Below are 19,291 nucleotides of genomic sequence, written 5' to 3' on the forward strand. Positions count from 1 at the left end.
TCACAATGGGTTATGACTGCTGGCATGGACAGCATTGACGGGCACTGGCTGACCTGAGTCAGTCCCTGAGGGAGGTGGCCCAGTTACTGAGTGATGTGGCACAGTCCCAGAAGGAGCTGGCACAGTCCCTGTGCTCCATGGCAGCGAGCATGGAGACCCTGGTTGAGATGGAAGCGGGCCTCCAGCACTGGTACGAGAGCCTTTGGAGTTCCCTTCTGGTGTACCCCCATCCCATGGAGTAGCCCGGGGGCAAACGGGCACCCTGAGGGAGAAGGAAGTGATGGGGATCCGGCAGTGACTCCCACAGGGAAGGTGCTGGAACACCACAGGGCATTCAAACCCACTCCAACCCCCCCCCCCCCCCCCACCCCCCCGGTATCAGGCCCATCCGATGGGCAGCGGGCAGAACAATGGGCTCAGTCTCTACAGGGCACTGCTGCCAAAGGGGACCAGGTTACAGGGCAGGAATCACAGCAGGGCACCTCTCATCCTGATGTACCGCCTGGGGATCCACCTAGATGATGGGCTGGGCTGGGCTGGTTGGGCTGGGTGGGCTAGGCTGGGATGGGCTGGGCTAAGGTGGGCTGGGCTTGGTTGGGCTGGGTGGGCTGGGCTAGGTTGGACTGGGCTAGGTTGGGCTGGGATGGGCTGGGTTGGGATGAGCTGGGTTAAGGTGGGCTAGGCTGGGTTGGGCTGGGCTAGGTTGGACTGGGCTGGGTTGGGTGGGATGGGCAGGGCTGGCTGGGCTGGGCTGGCTGCAGAGGGGAGCGGAGAGATGGGTGGATGGGTGAGGTCGGCATGGACCGGGGCACCCAGGTCAGATGGGGAACATTGCGCCTGTACCCCGCCCCTGCCCCTCCCTCTCAACCACAATCCGCACCCCAAGTGTTTGTGTGATGGACTGGCCAGCTTACATGCAGGGATCACCCAGGTGGACGGTGGAAAGTGCTACCGTGGGCAGGAGTCAGACGTTGTTGTCCGATGCGGAGCACTAGAGTTCATCGCAGAGCGGGTTGGCATCATCCTTCATTCCATGGGCATGGACCAGACTCTCAGTTATTGCCAACCCAGGGTCCGCACCCCGTAGAGAGGCAGGTAGGAATCATGGGCGGGGGTTACAGCGTGTGGGGAGGCGAGGTGGTGCAGGAGGGGGTAGTTGGCCAGGGTGGGGTTGCGTGTGTGTGTGTGTGTGTGTGTGTGTGAGGAGTGGGGGAGAATGGGATGTTTGTGCTGTTGGCCAGATCCCTTGGTCAATGAACCTAGGGCCAATTACAACGTGCCATACGCGCTGGCGCACAGTGCGGCCTCCTGTGTCTGTCCTGCCCCCAAGTCCTGCCCATTCTGGCCATCCTGTGCATCCTCCTTATAAGACGAGGCATGGTGTTTACCCCCTCCTCCAGCATGTCGCCCTCTGCTGCGCGATGCAGAGGACGCAACAGACCACCACAATGTGGGAGACCCTCCTTGCACTGTGCTGGAGGGCCCCTATAGAGTGGTCCTGGCACCTGAACCTCATTTTCAGGATGCCGAAGCCCTGCCCGATCATGCCCCTGATCGCAGCATGGGTGCCATTGTAGCGGGTCTCTGTGCCAGTCTGTGGCCTTCGGATAGGCGCCATCGGCCATGACCACAGTGGATAAACCTTGTCACCCAAGAGCCAGCACCTCACCTGGGGGTGCACCTCAAAGGTGTCAAGAACATCAAGTGTGCCGGGGTGAAGGCATTGTGCACACGTCGTGCACACGGGCGCAGACATGCATGATGTGCAACTCATGATCACACACCAGCTGCACGTTCATCGAGTGGAACCCCTTTCAGTTTGTGAAGACCAGCCCGTCATGGGCCAGTGCTCAGAGGGGGTCATGCATCCCGGCCATCACCCCCTGGACCTGGGGCATCCTAACTTAGATGGCGAAGTCCGCTGCCCGGGCATTCTAGTGGGCTCGCTCCACATTAAATTTGATTTTTGTGCTGACCAGGCATACAGGGCCTCCATGAAGCCACGGATGCACCGAGCTGTGTGAGATCCCAGACAGGTCCCCACTCAACGCCTGGAATGGCCCTATGGCGTAAAGGCTCAGGGCGATTATCACCGTTGTGCCATAATCCTGCAGATATGTCGCATTGTCCTCCTGCTCAGCCGGAGTGTTCAATGGCATGCCCGGTCTGGCAGGTCCTTGAATGACAAGCGCTGCCAGTACACATGAGTCTTGTTGTGGCACCTTCTTTCCACCTCCTCCTTGGCCTGTTGGATGGCTGGCTCTCCATCTTCACGGGCTCTGGGGTAGGCTCCGCTGCTGCAAAGGGTCCTCCCCGAGCAGCTCCTGCTCTGAAACCCTCAGTGCATCCCTCAGTGCTGTGGCAGCCAGGATGAAGGCCACCATTCCCGATTGGATTCTGAAATCCATTGTCTGCAGGGGGTGAAAGGCTTTAGCATGGTGCGTACCCCTGTGCCCAACCAGATCCAACGGTCAACGCGGAGGCCCCAGCCTGCACTGCAGCCACTGCTCCCACATGCCCCATCCACCCCCTTCCTCCTCTCCCATCCCTACACACACCCTCAGCCATTGCCCCTGGCACTCTGCCCTCCACACCGGACTCCGGGCCCCATCAATGCCCGGCACTGGCCGGGGCTTCTGGCCCCAGTGCCCATCCCTGCTGGCAGGGGTACTAGTGGTTATCCTTACCCATGCCAGTGGTACGCTCTGTTGTCCTTGTCCGGTGTTGTACTGAAGGGGTTACTGCAGTCGTTCTCCTCAGGTGGGCCGCTGGTGGGTGGCACACAGTTATGGGGGGATTAGGGTTGGGGGGGGGGGGGGGGGGTTGGTGGGAGGGGGGAGGTTAGCGGGATGGAGGGGGGGGGGTTGGAGTATTTAGGTGGTGGGATGGGAGCACCCAGAAGGCTGGTGTCACGGGCCATGGTCGGCGATCAGCGGGGTGCGCAGCAAGGTGGCAGCCCATGGCTGGGCGCCCCAGTCCGGGGGGGGGGGGGTCCATTTCGGGATTCCGGCGTCGCTTACCAGAGAATCCCGCCCTTGGTGTTTCTGTTACAATTTCTGTTGCAAACAAAAGTCACCGGGAAGATGCAACATTTCCGCAATCAGTTCACTTCTGTTTAATCTTTATTTTCACAAATCAAAGCGTTTCTGCAACCACAAAGCACATAAGATTGGGAAAATCCTTTTCTTAATCAGGTGAAGTCAAGGGAGCTGAAATAGCTTCATGTGGGTCAAGTGATGGGAAAACAGTGAGCTTTCAGCAGAGTGCCAGATAAACACAGCTGTATAGATAGCAATGCTTACATTACTCTGGTGAAGGCTTACATGAACAGTGCATGTGAACTATGTGGAGTCTCGCTGCTAAATGAAAATCGATAGATGTATAGCGTTTCTTTGTTTGGGAAAGAAACCAGAGCCTCAAGACGTTTGGGAGTTTTTGCAGGTTTTAATCAGAGCAGGCATTTTTAACGGCCGACAGGCTCTCTAGATTTAAGAATCAGCACAGTAGCTACCAGGCAGTCTGTGTATCAGTTTCAGTCAGACGGGACCTTGGTTATGGTGCTTGCATAGCTTTGATTGAAATTCTCTGGCTTGAGAACATCCTCAATCTCTTAAGTGTTTCAGTCAACTGCAGACATGTTTAAGAAGTGTTCAGGAGATTGAGGAGTACCCCTGAGAATTATTCAAACCGGGGTTGTCACCACAACACAATTAGGCTGCACGAGACATCCAAGTCAAGAAATAGGATAGCGTACTTGGGAACGGCGTGATATAAAGGGTTAACTCCGATTTCCTGCAGTCCAAGGGCGTTTGATCAAGTGTTCTAGTATAATAGGCAGGCTATGTTCAGAACATTTAATCAGTCCTATAATCCACAGCGACACTGAAGCTTTACGTGGCTCTGTTTATCGGGGAGGCCCACAGGCAGGGGCCCCACCCATACAAAAGCCCACCCCGCAAACTGAAAGGGTGGGAAATGCCAAGCCGGCAGCCATTTTGAATTGCTTGTGTTGTGGCACGAAAACCCAGTGTGGACACCATGACTGCCCAGCAGGGGGTGTGGAATGCTTTGTGTGACGAAACTGGACATTTCTAGCGCTCCTGCAAATCCAGCAATTTTAATCAAAGTCACAAACCAATAATTATTTATGCAACACATTCCATCCAAGAATTGGAAAGCCAAGAAAACAATGATCCCACAGAGTTCCTCGGGAAAGTAGATATTCTTAATCTAAATTACCGGTCAGTTACATTACAAGTTGAAGGTATCGATACTACTTTTAAAATGTATAAGACCATGAGACCATCAGAAGTAAGAGCGGACGTAGGCCATTCGGCCCATCAAGTCTGCTCCACCAATCGATGAGATCATGACTGATCTGATAGCCTGTCTTATCCCCCTTAACCCTGGATTCCCTTACTAATTAAAAATCTGCCTATCTCAGCCTTGAACATAATTTTTAAAAATAAATTTAGAGTACCCAATTCATTTTTTCCAATTAAGGGGCAATTTAGTGTGGCCAATCCACCTACCCTGCACATCTTTGGGTTGTGGGGGCGAAACCCACGCAAACACGGAGAGAATGTGCAAACTCCACACGGACAGTGACCCAGAGCCGGGATCGAACCTGGGACCTCGGCGCCGTGAGGCAGCAGGGCTAACCCACTGCGCCACCTAGCTGCCCAGCCTTGAACATACTTAACGTCCCAGCCTCTACAGCTCTCTGCGATAAAGAATTCCAGATCCACTATCCTCTGAGAAATGAAATTCTTCCTCATCTGACTTAAATGGGCGACCCCTTACTCTGAGATTCTGCCCTCTGGTCCTAGACTCTCCCACAGGGGGAAACAACCTCTCAGCATCTACATTTTCAAACCCCCTGGGAACCCTCTATGTCTCAATAAGGTCGCCTCTTATTTTTCAAAATTCCAATGAGTACAGACCCAATCTACTCAACCTCTCCTCATGGGAAAATCCTTCCATACTCGGGATCATCTTCGTGAACCTTCTCTGGACTGCCTCCAATGCCAGGATACCTTTCCTCAGATAACGGGAGGGGCCTAAACTGTTCACAATATTCCAGGTGTGGTCGAAATAGTGCCTTGTATATTTTGGGAAAGACTTTGTTATTTTTATACTCTACTCCCTGTGAAATAAAGATTAACATTCCATTCGCCCTCCCATTTACCTGCTGAACTTATGTGCTAGCTTTCTGTGAATTATGCTCAAGGACCCCCCAATCCCTCTGTGCTGCAGTTTTTTGCAGTCTTTCTCCATTCAAATAATATTCAGCTCCTTTATTCTTCCTACTAAAGTGCATAACTTCACATTTTCCTGCAATACATTCCATCTGCCAAGTTTTTGCCCACTCACCTAACCTGTCTATATCCCTCTGTAGACTCTTTATGTCATCCTCATCACTTGTCTTCCCACCTATTTTTGTATCATCTGCAAACTTAGCACCAGTACATTCACTTCCCTCGTCCAAGTCATTCATTAATATATATTGTAAATAATAGTGGCCCCAGCACTGACCCATGTGGTACATCACTAGTTACAGGTTGCCATCCTGATAAAGCTCCCCTTATCCCAACACTCTGTCTTCTACCAGTTAGCCAATCTTCTATCCATGCTGATATACTCTTATCTTATTCAGTAGCCTTTTATGTAGCACATTATTAAACACTTTTTAGCAATGCAAGTATGTTACATCTACTGGTTCCTCTTTATCTTTCCTGATCATTACCACCTCAAGGAATTCTAGTAAATTTGGCAGGCAAGATTTTCCCTTCATGAAACCATGCTGACTCTGCTTGATTATAGCATGTATTTCTAAATGCTCTGTTATTACTTCCTTTATCATGGACTCTTAACATTTTCCCAATGACAGAAGTTCAGCTAACTGGCCTATAGTTACTTATTTTTCTCTCCCTCTCTTTTTGAATAAGGGTGTGACATTGACAGCTTTCCAATTCTCTGGGACTTTTACCACCATCTCTGTAACTACTTCCTTTAATATCCCAGCATGCAACCCATCAGATCGAGGGGACTTTTCGGCCTTTAGCTCCATTAATTTCCTTAGTACTTTAACTCTAGTGATACTGGATTGGCTGTTAACATATTAGCGGATGATCTCGACTGCCAATGACCCTTTATCTATCAGGGTATTCTTATGACGGGCAACAGAAGGTAGACGGTCCTCTCTTGGGTAAACATCTCTTCTTCGTTTCCTGACAAACTTACAGGGAGTTTATTTTTCTTTTGACTAAGTTCATTAAAATCTCATATCTTCAATACATTTTCAGTCTTTGATAGAGCAGTCGATGGTACAGACTTCCCTGGAGTTGAAGATCATTCCTCTTCTGAAGCTTCTTCCCAGATGGAGAAACAAGTTCCTCAGTGTGTCCTGGGTTCTCTTCTATCTCAAAGGGTCCAAAGATCAATTCTCTGCAGTCGTTTCTTTTGAAGTTGTCTTTCATTGGAAAGTCTTCATGGTTCTTGCAGTTCAGACAATCTGAAATATTCGCTCTGCTTCCCAGCAATGCTACTAAAACGTCCTATTCTGCAGTTGATTATAGTGTCGAAGGGAAGCAGACCACGACCATGTTTTATGGTGGGTGTTGTTGCCCCAGTGCATCTTTGGCCTGCTCCCCAATATGATGCCATGGAGCTCGGACGTTACAGCCCCAATTACCATTAACCATGAGAATAATTATCACTGGGTTAGGGAGACCACCTTGTCCCTGAGTTTAAATCATGTCTATTTGTCCTCAGCGGGAAATTTGCCTCATTGAAATGACTGGAGCAACGTTTAAATGGTAAAGTTCCTTTTCTAATGAAAAATTGGAGAAGAGTTTTCTCTGCAATTAATCACCTGCTAAATGAAATCGCAGGAATTCACAACTTTGAAAGATGTGGGCTGGAATTTTCCCCCAAAATGGCAAAGTGTCAGCTTCTGACCTAAAATCAGCATCTGCCAGGATTTCTCTTCAGATCTTCTCACACTTTGTCAAAAAAAAGCAGGGGTGGGCGTGTTTTGCGCCGTCATTCTTGAGGGACGGGGCCTGACGCAAACCTGGCTCCACAGATCGAGGGCACTCTGATCTCAAAGTTAAGAAACAGCCCCCCCCCCCCACCAACGGACATCAGGATACACCTCATCTATCCTCCTCTCACCCCATCCATCATTGCAGGAACCCCCTCCCAAATCGATACCCCTGCCCTGGAAATGCCATTAGGTTGGCAGTGCCAAGGTGCCAGGGGCAGTGTCCCGACCATCTAGGGGCTACACTGATCTCTGCACCCCGGCGTGGTCACCTCGACTGTTGGATGATGGCCGCCAGCCCCCCCCCCCCCACACCCCCCCCCCCCCCCCCCCGCCCCGCCCGGACGCTACTGCATTATGTTGTTTCGGCATAATCCATGCAAATTGATGATAAGGGGGGAACCTGATTACGTTGCGGGAGGGGCGGGAGTGGGTGAGATCTCATTCTGAGATTCCCGTTGCGAGAGTTATTGGGATTTGCATCTGCGCGAACGGGCCTGCAAAACTGTGGCGGTGATTTCTAACAATGTCATTCTATTAACAAATTGTTAATTGGAATGAAATGAAAATCGCTTCTTGTCACAAGTAGTCTTCAAATGAAGTTACTGTGAAAAGCCCCTAGTCGCCACATTCACATTCTGGCACCTGTTCGGGGAGGTTGGTACGGGAATTGAACCGTTCTGCTGGCCTGCCTTGGTCTGCTTTCAAAGCCAGCGATTTAGGCCTGTGCTAAAATTATCAGTAAAACAGACAATTCTCCATTTAGTTTCAGTTCAGTGATGAATTTAACACTCACTCATAGCAGATCATGTTGTTTTATAATCGAACAATGATGCTGCTCATTAAAATAATGCTCCACCTCCTCCTGCGCAAGGCTAAGCCTAATGCAGCTCAAAGTGGTGGACAGAGCGCACCTGACCAGAACCCGAATGGGCAGGTTCTTCCCGGAGATGGAGGACAAATGTGAACGGTGCCAGAGGGGCCCGGCCAACACAACCCACATGTTTTGGGCTTGGCCCAAGCTTGCTGGGTTCTGGACAGCCTTCTCCGAGGCAATGTCCAAGGTTGTGGGGGTGAGGGTGAAGCCAGGCCCAATAGTGGCAACCTTCGGGGTATTGGAGAAGCCAGAGCTACACATGGGGAAGGGGGCCAACGCCCTTGCTTTCGCTTCCCTAATCGCACGCTGGAGAATCCTGCTCATCTGGCGATCGACAGCACCACCCAAAGCTGCAGACTGGCTCGCTGACCTCTCGGAATTTCTCCACCAGGAGAAGATTAAGTACGCCACCCAAGGGTCAGAGGAAGGCTTCCTGGATACTTGAGGGCAGTTCGTCGGCCTGTCCCAAAACCTGTTCGAGGCCAGCAACAAGGAATAAGACAGGGAAAAAAAGATGAGGAACCAAAGGACTGCGCAACCTGGGGGGGGGGGGGGGGGGGGGGGAAGAAAAATGGGGAAACCACAAGAGAAGAGGAAGGGTGCTGTAACCAATGGGGGTGGGGGGGGAAGAGGAAGGGGGGATCTCATAGACCGATCCAGAGGGCAACAAACTGTACATAGTTAGTTAAATGAAGGAGAAAACAAACCTCTCTATAAAATAAAGCAAATTAGCGCGGGCAAGAAAAATGTAATGTGTATAAGTAACAACTGTTTATAAATATGAGAAAAGCCAATAAAAAGGTTTACAAAAAAATAAAATAATGCTCGAAAGTGTAAAAATGTCTTGTGACAAGTTGCGATATGTTGGCTAAAGGAACAATAATAATAATCTTTATTGTTGTCACAAGTAAGGCTTACATTAACACTGCAATGAAGTTACTGTGAAAAGCCCCTAGTTGCCACCTTACGGCACCTGTTCGGGTACACAGAGGGAGAATTCAGAATGTCCAATTCACCTAACAGCACACCTTTCGGGACTTGTAGGAAGAAACCGGATCAGCCGGAGGAAACACACGCAGACACGGGGAGAACGTGCAGACTCCGCACAGACAGTGACCCCAGCCGGGAATCGAACCTGCGACCCTGGCAATCACTCACACCGATAGTTCACTTTTATACTCGGTGTATTAGGCAACACCCGTTTTTGGAGAGATTTTTCAAAACTTCGAAGGTTGGCCTTCATGTCGAAATCTGCGATGTTGCACATTGAGAAGTACAACGGTTCATACAATGATCCCTGGGTCACCACTGTTTATTTGACAATGACAACAGCAACAGCGGCACTTACACAGCAATAACCCACTCACTGACGTTCAGTTTGTGTTTCACCAGGGTTACCAGTTCCTGATCTCATTTCAACCTTGTCCCAAACATGGAAAAAAGAGCTGAACTCAAGAGGTGAGATGAGAGAGTCTTCCTTTGACATCAAGGCCGTGTTTGACTGAATGTGTGACCAAGGAGCCCTAGCAAAACTGAAGTCAATTGGAATCGGGGGAGGGGGCGGGGCGGGGAGGGGGGAGGGGAACTCTCTGATGGCTGGAGTTGTTGTGGTTATTGGAGATCAATCATCTCATCCCCAGGACAATGCTACAGGAGTTCCCCACGGTAGTGTCCTAGGCCCTAACTATCTTCAACTGTTTTATCAATGATCTTCCCCCCCACCACGAAGTCGGAAGTTAGGATGTTTGCTGAGGATTGCACAATGTCTTGTACCATTTGTGACTCCTCAGCTATTGAAGCAGTCCATGTCCATGTGCAGCAAGATCTGGACACAGGTGCCAGGCAATAACCATCTTCATAAAGTGAGAATCTAACCAATCTCCCCTGTAGGAAAAGCTCTGGGGCAGGATCCTCTGTCCCGCCGCAGCCGTTTTCTGGTGTGGCGACACCCCCCCCCCCCCCCCCCCCCCCAAGCCGGCCAAAGGGGTTTCCCATTGTGGGCATTCCCATGCCCGTTGGGAAATCCGCGGGCGCTGCCGGCGAAATGGAGGATCCCGCCGACGGAGAATCCAGTCCCTCCACTTTTAAACTCTAACCCCTTGAAATATGGGGCAACATTCTGTTTGCCCTCTCAGTGACTTGTTGGATCTGTCTTCTGAGTCATCCATTGATAAACAGCAGCATGCATATACTTGGCTCCAATTAGTAAAAGTTGTAATATTTTGATTTGATGGAGATGGGAGTGATACTCATCACAATAGAATGAAGAGATTTAACCCGTGGCTCTCGGATCACGCATCACTCTGGCGTATTGCCAAAGAGTCTTCATAGCCTAATGAAACCTGATAATAGACCACTGCTTTGGATTTAATTGCATAATCACTAAATTACACAATAATTATTAACGCTGCATTTCTCCTATTACCTCATCATTTGTTTAATAGGTTGTACGCTGATGAAATAACTCCTCATTCTCAGCAATGCGAGCAGCATTTTGTGATTGTCTTGCTGACGCAGTGTGAGAGATCAGGGGCGAAATTCTCCGACCCCCAGCAGGGTCGGACAATCGCCTGGGGCCGCCTAAAATCCCGCCCCCGCCGTGGCAGAGATTCTCCGCCACCCGGGAAGTGGCGGGGGCAGGAATCTCGCCACTCCGATCAGCGAGACCCCTGCGGTGATTCTCCGGCCCGGATGGGCCGAAGTCCCGCCGCTGGGAGGCCTCTCCCGCCGCCGGGGTTTAAACCACCTCTGGAACGGCGGGCACAGCGGCGCGAGCAGGCCCCCGGGGTCCTGGGGGGGCGGGGGGGCGATCGAACCCCGGGGGGGTGCCCCCACGGTGGCCTGGCCCGCGATCAGGGCCCCCCGCTCAGACTGCGGGCCAGTGCCCTGGCTGCACTGTGTTCTTCCGCGTCCGCCACGGCCTCCACCATGGCGGAGGCAGAAGAGAACCCCATATTGCGCATGCGCCGGCAGTGACGTCAGCGGCCAATTGCCGCTGACGTCACTGCCACGCATGGGCGGACTGGCGAAAGCCTTTCGGCCAGCCCCGCCGCTGGGGGCGCCGGTTTTTTGCGGCGGTCTTCTGGTCGCAACCGCTCCGGCGCAGGGCTGGCCCCCAAAGGTGGGGAGAATTCCCCACCTTTGGGGAGTCGCGACCTGAGTGCTTGGCACCACTCCCCTACTCCGGGACCCTCCGTCACGCCGGGTAGGGGAGAATGCCGCCGGGCGGTCCGCGCATGCGCCGGCAGTGACGTCAGCGGCAACTGGCCGCTGACGTCACTGCCGGCGCATGCGCGATATGGGGTTCCCTTCCGCCTCCGCCATGGTGGAGGCCGTGGTGGACGCGGAAGAACATAGTGCAGCCAGGGCACTGGCCCGCAGTCTGAGCGGGGGGCCCCGATCGCGGGCCAGGCCACCGTGGGGGCACCCCCCAGGGTTCGATCGCCTCCCACCCCCCGCCCCCCCAGGACCCCGGGGGCCTGCTCACGCCGCTGAGCCCGCGTTCCAGAGGTGGTTTAAACCTCGGCGGCGGGAGAGGCCTCCCAGCGGCGGGACTTCGGCCCATCCGGGCCGGAGAATCGCCGCAGGGGCCTCTCCGATCGGAGTGGCGAGATTCCTGCCCCCGCCACTTCCCGGGTGGCGGAGAATCTCTGCCGCGGCGGGGGCGGGATTTTAGGCGCCCCCATGCAATTTTCCGACCCTGCTGGGGGTCGGAGAATTTCGCCCAAGATCATCACAATGCTTCGATCAAACGCTGGGGATCAGCTGCTGGTTGTACAGTCTCCCCAATTTTCCTTTAACTAAACCCATCGCATAGGAAAGTTGCAAGGCATGTTTTAATGGGCGGCTGATTTGCTGCCACCACTTTTGCAACTCTGCCAAAGTTTGATCTTAAGTGCACTGCCTCACAAAACATCGAGGTTAGAAATTAATAGTGGATGAAGGCTTAACTGTGTTTGCGTTAGGTTCTTTTATTCGTTACTTCAACAGAGTTAACATCACCATTAAAATAGCAGACAGGGGAAGGTCATATACATATATATTTATATATGTTAACCATCCGTCTGCTATTATTGCTGACAGTAATTTTGAGACTATAATCCCAAAGTCTTAGAAACTATTTTAAACACTTTCACATGTTCTGTGAGTTGGGATTGACTGTGCAGCTCTCTCACATGAGTTTTCTGGTGAAATGTCATTCCAGGAAATGCCTTGGCCCCACCATCTTCAGCACATGTGTGAAAGCAATTGCGAGTTCTAGGAAAGAATTCCTTAACGTACAGCTGGAACGTGTTACATCACCAAATGTGAATCTCAGGGCAGTCCACCACTTCATGTGGAGTTAACACATTTGCTTTGAGCTCCCTTAACCCCCCCCCTGGTCCTCAGCGCTGACCCTGCGCTGAACCCAGCCCCGAGTGTCCAAGGACAAGGTACCTCTCCAGCGCTGTGTCAACTTCAAGCATTTCCACAGCTGCTCGGCAGAGGTATGAAGTTGCACAATCGTTCCAAGATAGCGCCGTTTGACCATACAAGGCCACTGATGTGGTTACATCATCAATGTTTTTAAAGGAGCAACTTTATGGGAGTAGCTTTTATTTTGAGTTTCAGTGGCTCTTATCCTCGAGTCAATTGCGCCAGGCTCACATTGTGTTGGTAGTCTGAGGTCAGGGCCACTGACATTGAAGGCACACAGGGTAGGGCTGCTGAAAAATGTCGGGAGTGGAAAGAAATGGAGCAGAGTCTGAGATTCAGGAGGTCTGGCATGTTAGATTTATACTCCCTCATGGTTCCCTTTCAGACAGTAGTTTTTTTTGGCAGCGAAGGAAAATATCATTTCTCAACATCCTTCCCATCCTTTCAGCTTGCATTCAAGGGTGTTTTAAAAAAAAAAATTCTCAAGCCCTGGACAGTTCACCAGCGACCAGTCTGTGTGGACCTGCTAGCAATGGAGGATGGGGTGCTTTCAAAGTAAGGTTTAGTGAAAGCATAAATCTGAAATAACCTGGTGTGATACCTGTTCCAGGGGGCAGTGCCAGGGCAGTTTCCGGGCATGACCCCCCCCCCCCCCCCCCCCACCCCCACGGGCTCTAGTTACGCTTACGTCCCTGGAAGGATCCCCTCAGCTGAATCTCATTTGGCCAGAGCTTTTGTAAACTTTGCCGATGTGACGTCACGTTGGCGAGCTGTGAATATTTAGCGAGAGGTATTAATTTACAGTGCTAAAGGAGGCCATTTGGCCCATCGAGTCTGCACTGGCCCTTGGAAAGAGCACGCGACCCAAGCCCACACTTCTACTCTATCCCCGTAAAACCACTTAACCTTTTTGGACACGAAGGGCAATTTATCATGGCCAATCCACCTAACCCGCACATCTTTGGACTGTGGGAGGAAACCGGAGCACCCGGAGGAAACCCACGCACACACGGGGAGAATGTGCAGACTCCGCACAGACAGTGACCCAAGCCGGGAATCGATCCTGGGACCCTGGAGCTGTGAAGCAACTGTGCTAACCACTGTGAAATCTTGGTGCCTCCACTATGCTACCGTGCCGCCTGATCTAATGATATGCAAATACATCAAAATATATTTAAATGAGGTTCACGCCGTGTGACATTGTCAGCGAGGGGTGGGGGAAATCCGGAAACGCGATCTGTCTGGAGAGAATCATGGCCGCAATTCTCCGGCCCCCACGCCGGGTGGGAGAATCGCGGTTGTGCCGGGCAATTCCCGCCACGCCACCCTGGCACCTGCACGCGATTCTCCCAACCCCCCCAAAACGGCGTGCCGCGTTTCACGACAGGCCGCTCGGAGAATCGCCACTTGCCGTTTGTAGCAGGCGAGCGTCGAATCTCCGGCCCGGATGGGCCAAGCGGCCGACGGGTTCACGCCGGCGCCAACCACACCTGGTTGCTGCCAGCGGGAACAGCGCGCGAACGCTGCGTGTGCGGCCTGTGGGGGGGGGAGAGGATCGAGCACCAGGGGGGCTCTCAGTAGGGGTCTGGCCCGTGATCGGTGCCCACCAATTGGCGGGCCAGCGTCTCTAAAGGACGCACTATTTTCCTCCGCCGCCCCGCAAGATCAATCCTCCATGTCACAGCCCGCGGGGAGGACGGCAACTGCGCATGTGGGGGTTGGCACTGGCCAAACTGCGCATGCGCGGGTTATGTCATTTACACGACGCTGGCCGTGTAATTTACGCAGTGCCGCTTTCACGCGGTGCCATGGCCCGGCGCGCGTAATTGACGTGGCGCCGCTCCTAGCCCCCTGGGGGTGGGAGAATAGAGGGGGAGGAGCAGCCTCTGATGCCGGAGTGAAACACTCCGGTTTTCACTCTGGCGTCGGCACTTAGGGCGCGATTCTCCCATACAGGGAGAAATCGTAAGGCTGGCATCAAATCCGGGCGGGTTTGACGCCAGCCTCCCCCTCCCCGACCGGGAACCGATTCTGGTCCCCGGTCGGGGCTAGTATGCCGCCGCCGTAAACTCCGGCATCGCGGGCTTAACGAATTTCGTTAAGCCCGCTTGCCAGAGTTTGCGCCGGCTGACGCGTCATATGACGTCATCCGCGCATGCGCGGGTTGGAGTCTTCCAATCCGCGCATGCGCGGCTGACGTCATCGCGCATTTGCGTGAAACCCGCGCATGCGCGGGCCGGGATGCCCCTCAGCCGCCCCGCGAAGTGATACAGCGGGGCGGCGGAGGGACAAAGAGTGCGCGGGCATCGGACCCGCTCACGGGTCGCGGGCCCATGGCACCCTTGGCACGGCCGTGGTACTGCCGTGCCAATCGGTGCCATGGTTTTACAAATCGGCACTTTACGGCCGTTTTTACGAACGGCCAGACCAGGTGTGTTTGTCGTTCGTAAAAACAGCCGTAAAGGGCTGGGAACTCGGCCCATCGGACTGCTGAGAATCGCTGCTGGCCGTAAAAAAACGGCGGCAGCGATTCGTATCGGGAGTCGGGCGTGGGGGGGGGGGGGGGGAATAGCAGGAGGGCGTCGGACGAGCGTGGCCGTAAAATTTTACGAGCCACGCTATTCTCCGCACCGTCGTGAGTGCGGAGAATTGCGCCCTTAGTCTCCCGATGGGAGAATTTCGCCCAATGTTTCCCCGATTCCCTCTGCACTTTCTGCCCCCTCTCGCTGATCCTGCTACAGCCAGTGCAGGCTCAAAGTCGTCCCCATGAATTCCTGATAGAATGTCTTTCATGCAATGTTGTGTGGAATTCATTAATATTTGCAGATATGATGAACCATCAGTGCAAGTTTAGCGTTTATCACATTGATGGTGATCAGTCAAAGTTCCCCAGTGTGAACTACATTCTTGGAAACCTTACGAATAGTTTTCATCTCAGATTTTTCCAGGTGTTTTCTGTAAATTCCCAATGCGTCCGTCTATCGAACAGCAGACAGAGCACAGAGGGATAGCCGGTACATTCTTCATATCGATACACCGGGCGCGATTCTCCGCACTCACGCCGGTTCGGAGAATAGCGGGCCGCGCATATTTTCACGGCGATGCCGGTCCGACGCCCTCCCGCTATTCTCCGAACCCCGCACAAACTACACGTCGGGATTCCCGTCCTCGAAAGCCCCCCCGACACGACCAGAATCGGAACTTATTGGCCCCCCACTATTCTCTGGCCCGGATGGGCCGAAGTCCCGACGTCATCACGCCATGTTTTCACGCCGGCCAACAACACACCTGCTTTTCAAGTTCGTCAACCAGTCGTGCTGGCTGACGAGAGCTTCGGGTAGGTGAGCGCACCGCTCAGCGCACTGCTGGAGTCTGGCCACAACGGGGAAGGCATCCCCGAGAACGGGAGGGGGTCCAGAACGGGGCGGTGAGTGGGGGAGACGGAGGGGGGAGTGGGGGAGTGAGGGAGACAGAGGGGGAGTGGGGGAGACTGAGGGGGGAGTGGGGGAGACTGAGGGGGGAGTGGGGAGAACTGAGGGGGGAGTGGGGAGACTGAGGGGGAGTGGGGGACACGAGGGGGGGAGTGGGGAAGACTGGGAGACTGAGGGGGGAGTGGGGGAGACTGAGGGGGGAGTGGGGGACACGAGGGGGGGAGTGGGGAAGACTGGGGGAGACTGAGGGGGGAGTGGGGGAGACTGAGGGGAGAGTGGGGGAGTGGGGGAGACTGAGTGGGGGAGTGGGGGAGACGAGGGGGGAGTGGGGAGATTGAGGGGGGAGTGGGGGAGACTGAGGGGGGAGACTGAGGGGGGAGACTGAGGGGGGAGTGGGGAAGACTGAGGGGGGAGACTGAGGGGGGAGACTGAGGGGGGAGTGGGGAAGACTGAGGGGGGAGACTGAGGGGGGAGTGGGGGAGACGGAGGGGGCAGTGGGGGAGATGGGGTGGAGTGGGGGAGACTGAGGGGGGAGTGGGGGAGTGGGGGAGACTGAGGGGGGAGACTGAGGTGGGAGTGGGGGAGACTAAGGGGGGAGTGAGGGAGACGGAGGGGGGAGTGGGGGAGACGGAGGGAGGAGTGGGGAAGACGGAGGAGGAGTGGGGCAGACGGAGGGGGGAGTGGGGGAGACTGAGGGGGGAATGGGGGAGTGGGGGAGACTGAGGGGGGAGTGGGGGAGACGGAGGGGGGAGTGGGGGAGACTGAGGGGGGGAGTGGGGGAGACGGGGGGAGTGGGGGAGACTGAGGGGGGAGTGGGGGAGACGGAGGGGGGAGTGGGGGAGACGGAGGGGGGAGTGGGTGAGACTGAGGGGGGAGTGGGGGAGACGGAGGGGGGTGGGGAGACTGAGGGGGAGTGGGGGAGACTGAGGGGGGAGTGGGGGAGACGGAGGGGGGAGTGGGGGAGACTGAGGGGGGAGTGGGGAACACGAGGGGGGAGTGGGGAAGACTGGGGGAGACTGAGGGGGGAGTGGGGGAGACTGAGGGGGGAGTGGGGGACACAAGGGGGAGAGTGGGGGAGACTGGGGGAGACTGAGGGGGGAGTGGGGGAGACTGAGGGGAGAGTGGGGGAGACTGAGTGGGGAGTGGGGGAGACGAGGGGGGGAGTAGGGGAGACTGAGGGGGGAGTGGGGGAGACTGAGGGGGGAGTGGGGGAGACTGAGGTGGGAGTGGGGGAGACTGAGGGGGGAGTGGGGGAGACGGAGGGGGGAGTGGGGAGACTGAGGGGGGAGTGGGGGAGACGGAGGGGGGAGTGGGGGAGACTGAGGGGGGAGTGGGGGGAGACTGAGGGGGGAGTGGGGGAGACGGAGGGGGGGAGTGGGGGAGACGGAGGGGGGAGTGGGGGAGACTGAGGGGGGGAGTGGGGGAGACGGGGGGAGTGGGGGAGACTGAGGGGGGAGTGGGGGAGACGGAGGGGGGAGTGGGGGAGACGGAGGGGGGAGTGGGGGAGACGGGGGGAGTGGGGGAGACTGAGGGGGGAGTGGGTGAGACTGAGGGGGAGTGGGGGAGACGGAGGGGGGAGTGGGGGAGACTGAGGGGGGAGTGGGGGAGACTGAGGGGGGAGTGGGGGAGATGGAGGGGGGAGTGGGGGAGTGGGGGAGACTGAGGGGGGAGTGGGTGAGACGGAGGGGGGACTGGGGGAGACGGAGGGGGGAGTGGGGGAGACTGAGGGGGGAGTGGGGGAGACTGAGGGGGGAGTGGGGGAGACGGAGGGGGGAGTGGGGGAGACGGAGGGGGGAGTGGGGGAGACTGAGGGGGGGAGTGGGGGAGACTGAGGGGGGAGTGGGGGAGATGGAGGGGGGAGTGGGGGAGTGGGGGAGACTGAGGGGGAGTGGGTGAGACGGAGGGGGACTGGGGGAGACGGAGGGGGGAGTGGGGGAGACTGAGGGGGAGTGGGGGAGATGGAGGGGGGAGTGGGGGAGACGGAGGGGGGAGTGGGGGAGACGGAGGGGGGAGTGGGGGAGACGGGGGGGGGTAGGGAGAGAGTGAGCGAGTGACCGTCCAACCCCGTAACACAATGTCTGCCACCATGCCATGGCATGGCGGTCACGAGGACACGGCTGCTGGTTGCCCTGTGGCTTACAGCCACAGGCCACTGATGCACCGGTGAAGAGGGCATAGTTAACTGCCCGTTGGATGCAGAAAGTGTTGGATGCAGAAAGTGACCTGGAGTTAGGCTGCCCGCGTGTCAGCAGCGCGACCAGGCCACCGGGACACACAGGTATCCCGTGGCAGGCGGCTGCCGAGGTGTCGACTAACCTCCATCTAACATTTCCCATTTCTCTGCCCCCCCACCACCATTCTGTAGGTTAGCACAATGTTTGCGAACAGAACGGCGATGTTCTGCGCAGTGGTTGGGGTCGCTGCACTGCATTTGGAGATGCAGCAGCATCCACAGCCACAACCCGCAGTGGATGCAGGGCCAGCTGCAGCAGCAGAGGGAAGGGCCGAGGAGTTGCCAGTCGTCGAGCAGCATGGGAGGGAGGAGGAGGAGGGGGAGGAGGAGAGAGTGAGGGTGCAGCCACAGCACCAGAGGCGACGACCAAGGCCGAGAGTGTACCGTGTCCGGATCTCTTTCCTAACAATGACGGACATCACCTGCAGGAGGAGACTCCGGCTGAGTAGACGGACGGTGATACATATCTGTCTCCTCGTGGCGCACCTCGCCCCACGTGGAACGGGGGGAGGACACGCGATCCCGGTTGCCATCAAGGTGACGGACGCTCTTAACTTCTATGCGACCGGCTCCTTCCAATCTCCGAGCGGGGACCTCTCCGGGATCTCCCAGTCATCGGTCCACCGGTGTATCCGGGATGTGACTGACGCCCTCTATGCCATCGCGGACCGCTACATCACCTTTCCCGAGGACCGAGCAACTCAAGACTCACGAGCTCGTGGATTTGCCAGCGTGGCCGGGATACCGATGGTGCAGGGGGTAATCGATTGTGTTCACGTCCCCATGCGCCGGCCTGCAGGGAACAGGGAGGTGTTCACAAACAGGAGGGGGACATACTCCATGAATATCCAGGTGGTATGCGACCCCCACATGACGTTCACGAACATCTGTGCAAGGTTCCCAGGGAGTGTGCATGACTCCTACATACTGGCGCAGTCGTACATCCCTGCGATGTTTGAGTGACGTCCCCCCGGCTGAGGGGCTGGTTGCTAGGCGACAGGGGTTATCCGCTGAGGTCTTGGCTGATGACGCCTATACAGAGGCCTCAGACCAATGCGGAAACACGATACAACGAGGCCCATGCAGCAACCAGGGGTGTGGTGGAGCGCTGCCTTGGCCTCCTGAAGATGAGATTCAGGTGCCTGGACCGCTCCGGAGGGGCCCTGCAGTACCAGGCCGACAGGGTCGCTCGCATTGTAGTGGTCTGCTGTGCGCTGCACAACATCGCGATGCAGAGGGTAGATGACCTGCTGCAGGAGGCGGAGGGAGAAGCCAGTGGCAGTGGTGCC

The sequence above is a fragment of the Scyliorhinus canicula genome, chromosome 10 (genome assembly GCF_902713615.1).
Source record: "Scyliorhinus canicula chromosome 10, sScyCan1.1, whole genome shotgun sequence".
Lineage (NCBI taxonomy): Eukaryota > Metazoa > Chordata > Chondrichthyes > Carcharhiniformes > Scyliorhinidae > Scyliorhinus > Scyliorhinus canicula.